The following is a 4,788-nucleotide window of genomic DNA, read 5'->3' on the forward strand; positions in this document are numbered from 1 at the left end:
TTGCCAGCGTTAGACAAAATTAATTTTTCAGCGCACTATATGAAGGACTCACTTCAAATGACCAAGCAATTAAAGACAAGTCAAATAATTATTTCAGGGAAACTCAAAGCTACAATGTAGCATTTGCTGTGGGTCAGCTCTGAAACCAAATTTTTATAGTTTTGCTTGGAGTGTATCATTTTATATGAGATTAATATTTTTTATCACAGATCAGGTCCACTGACTCAACTGGTCGAATGTCGGTCACAGGCTGTTCTAGCAGTAATAATTACGAAAATATACATTAATACAAATGAAACTATATTGCTCCAGAGACTTTTTCAAGTCTCAAACTACAAAAAACGAAACTCGTCTAGCTTGAAGGGGGAAACCAGATGGCGCTATGGTTGGCCGGCTGGATGGCGCTGCCTTATGCCAAACGGATATCAACTGCGTTTTTTTAAATAGGAACGCCCAATTTTTATTACATATTCGTGTAGTACGTAAAGAAATAAGAATGTTTTAGTTGGACCACACTTTTCGCTTTGTGATAGATGGCGCTGTAATAGTCGCAAACGTATAAGTACGTGGTATCACGTAACATTCCGCCAGTGCGGACGGTATTTGCTTCGTGTTAAAATGGACCGTTTACCAATTGTGGAAAAGGTCGATATCGTGTTGATGTATGGATATTGTGATCAAAATTCCCAACGGGCGTGTGCTATGTATGCAGCTCGGCATCCTGGACAACGTCATCCAAGTGTCCGGATCGTTCGCCGGATAGTTACGTTATTTAAGGAAACAGGAAGTGGTCAGCCACGTGTTAAACGTCAACCACGACCTGCAACAAATGATGATGCCCAAGTAGGTGTTTTAGCTGCTGTCGTGGCTAATCCGCACATCAGTAGCATACAAATTGCGCGAGAATCGGGAATATCAAGAACGTCGGTGTTGAGAATGCTACATCAACATCGATTGCACCCGTACCATATTTCTATGCACCAGGAATTGCATGGCGACGACTTTGAACGTCGTGTACAGTTCTGCCACTGGGCACAAGAGAAATTACGGGACGATGACAGATTTTTTTACACGCGTTCTATTTAGCGACAAATCGATGGCTGCGACAAGTGGAACATCAGCGACCTTGGCGGGTTAATGTATGGTGCGGCATTACGGGAGGAAGGATAATTGGCCCCCATTTTATCGATGGCAATCTAAATGGTGCAATGTGTGCTGATTTCCTACTTAATGTTCTAGTGGTGTTACTACAAGATGTTTCACTGCATGACAGAATGGCGATGTACTTCCAACATGATGGATGTCCGGCACATAGCTCGCGTGCGGTTGAAGCGGTATTGAATAGTATATTCCATGGCAGGTGGATTGGTCGTCGAAGCACCATACCATGGCCTGCACGTTCACCAGATCTGACGTCCCCGGATTCCTTTCTGTGAGGGAAGTTGAAGGATATTTGCTATCGTGATCCTCCGACAACGCCTGACAACCTGCGTTAGCGCATTGTCAATGCATACGTGAACATTACGGAAGGCGAACTACTCTTGACGGACATAATTTTGATGATTTATTGCGTTAATGTGGTATTTAAAGGTAATCACGCTTTTTTACAGCATGCGTTCTTAGAAATGATAAGTTCACAAATGTACATGAATCACATTGGAACAACCGAAATAAAATTTTCAAACATACCTACGTTCTGTATTTTAATTTAAAAAACTTACCTGTTACCACCTGTTCGTCTAAAATTGTGAGCCATATGTTTGTGACTATTACAGCGCCATCTAACACAAGGCGAAATAAGTGGTCCAACTAAAACATTCATATTTCTTTACGTACTACACGAATATGTGATAAGAAATGGGGGCTCCTATTTAAAAAAAAACGCCGTTGATATCGGTTTGACCTATGGCAGCGCCATCTAGCGGGCCAACCATAGCGCCATCTGGTCTCCCCCTTTAAGCTAGACGAATTTCGTTCTTTGAAGTTTTTTCGTTTGATGCTTATTTCGTGAGAGTGATATATTTGGCTCGGTCACTATCAATGGACCACCCTATATATGAAGGGCTTATTTCAGTAGTGGTACAAGTGTATATATATATATGCAGACTGAAGCAACAAAAGAAAATTGGCACAAAGGCTGGGAATCGAAGGATACGCTAATCCTACGCGATCCTGGAACACCGGCGTTGCACAACCACACCACTCTCTTCGATTCAAATTCCCATTCACGCTTCAGCCAACTCGGTATTCCTCCTAACTTCGAAGAGCATTGCAGAGGCTCCACAACCTCAACATCGAACGAAGTGGAGGATCCTGCCTAAAAACCCAGGCACAGGTGCTGCAGTTAAATGAAACGATGTGATTCCACAGACCTTTACAAGTCACAGACATCTATGATCTGCATATGCAGACTGAGGCGACGAATGGAAATTTGTACCACAGCCGGGGATCGAACCCGGCTCACTAGGCGGATACATTCACCATTTTCAGGCAGGAAACCCTATTTGGTTCAATGCTGTGTTGTTACTCCGATAAACTGGACGTGCCTCTGCAATGCTGTTCGAGTTTAAGGGGAATACCAAGTGAGCTGATACGTGAATGGCAATTTGGGTCGAGGAGCAAAGTGTGTTAGGGAAGTCCCTGCAGTTTTGCAAACCCACTATGCGAGATTGGGGTAGTGGTTAGTGCGTCTGTCTAGCAAGCAGTAGGCCCGCGTTCGAATCCCAGCTTTGGTACAAATTTTCATTTCTCGCTTCAGTCTGCATATACACACCACATACATTGAGGGGACAAAGGCATACGTTAGCGATATGTAGATATGCAGATGAAGGTAGTACGGCATACTCTAGATATAAAAGCGCAGTGCATTCGCGGAGGTGTTATTTCTACGCAGGTTTCTGACGTGATTGTCGCCGCACAACGAGAATTAACAGATGGTTCAAATGGCTCTGAGCACTATGGGACTTAACATCTGTGGTCATCAGTCCCCTAGAACTTAGAACTACTTAAACCTAACTAATCTAAGGACATCACACACATCCATGCCCGAGGCAGGATTCGAACCTGCGACCGTAGTAGCCGCGCGGTTCCGGACTGCGCGCCTAGAACCGCTCGGCCACAGCGGTCGGCGAGAATTAACAGACTTTGAACGCGGAACGGTAATTGGAGCTAGACATTCCATTTCGAAAATTGTTGCGTGGAGGACTGGTACACATAAGGTTGTCTGGAGAATAAGAAAGGGATATCCAATATTTTGCAATATACCAATCGAGCCCCTGCTGAACAGTATGGACGGTGACGACAGTATAATAGGTGTGGTGGCGTACGCAGATGACCTGCTCGTAGTGGTGTCAGTCAACTTCAGAGCACCACAAGAGACAAAAGGCACGCAACTGCTCCAGAAGATGAACAATTGGTGCAAAGAAAATAAACTAAAATAAGCGCCCAATAAAACCGTATATTTACTGCTCAGGGAGATACTACAGAGGAACCCAGTTCTAAAATCAGACGTTGCTAGCATACAGAGGAACCAAGCCTATCTAAGACTGCATCTTGAAGGAAAACAGTCTTTCATCCATTATATCAAACTGACTGTTGACTGTTGTTACTGCAGAAAATTTTAGTCCAGGCTCCATAGGCAAACAGCCAGCCGACATTAAGAAATAATCCATCAGGACGTAGGGACAAGATAAGTGGTGGAAGCTGCCAAGTATGGTTTGTTGATCAAATAAATTAGTGTTTGACTTCCTGCCAGAGGAAGCAGCATGAATCAAACTTGGGTAATGGAAGACGCAAACACCAGGGCGATAATACAGCGGAAAAGACTCGTGTGGAACCAAATTAAGTTGTGTGCAGCTAGAAACGAAAGTGTCGTGTGGAACCGAAGGCATTCTTGTGCAATCCGATCACTTAGAAATGAAAGGGTCGTGTGAAACTTATTAACTCGTGTGCACCCAAGTACATGAGAAACGAAATAAAAGGACAGGCAGCGAAATAGCTAGAGGCAGAGATTCAGATGCAGATTCAGAGCGAGTGCCGGCACTTTGGAGATTCCGCAGCGAGACGCCAGCGGGGCCGAGTAGGCCCATAGCAACCGATACAGCTGATAAAGACTTCAACTACGAGAAGACGGTGATAGACTCTGGTGGACACTCAGGAACTGCAGGTCAAGTAGGATTTTTAGAGTTTCATTGGAATAGTGTTGAACAGAGGCTGTCAGTCTTCGTCTCAATTACTTAGAGAGATTTCAGTGCTAACCAGGAACGAGTGATTGCTTTGTACTTGTTTCTTATATGTACCGACAATTAGCTTTGAAGTAGCAAGTGCGATTAAATACACTGACTCTTACTAAGGGGTTTATGGTCCAACACCTCACATAAGTATATGTGAGAATAAACTTGATAGAAACTAAACAATCTTTTCTGCCTATTGCAATTCTGTAACCTATTTTCACGAAACTTATTTGCTTCAAACCAAGGAGATTCTCTCCCTCTCATCTCCGATATAAAGGTTGACAACAATTTACAACTAACCGATTGTCGCTAACGTCCCGACTGCGCTACGCAGTTCGCACTTACTTCATTCTGGTATAGTGAGGCTGTGCCGGGAAGCAACATGACAAAGCCCCCAAAATCATGCACAACCTAGGAAGACTGAACACAATTCAGTACAAATTACCCATTAAAACGACAAGGACCTACCACATTTCGATATTTGAATCCACCGCATGCTTCCTCGCAAGTGCTTGGGCCTCACAGACGGAACATACAAGCTAACAAGACAATTGCA

Source organism: Schistocerca americana, chromosome 6 (assembly GCF_021461395.2).
Source record: "Schistocerca americana isolate TAMUIC-IGC-003095 chromosome 6, iqSchAmer2.1, whole genome shotgun sequence".
In the NCBI taxonomy this organism is placed as follows: domain Eukaryota; kingdom Metazoa; phylum Arthropoda; class Insecta; order Orthoptera; family Acrididae; genus Schistocerca; species Schistocerca americana.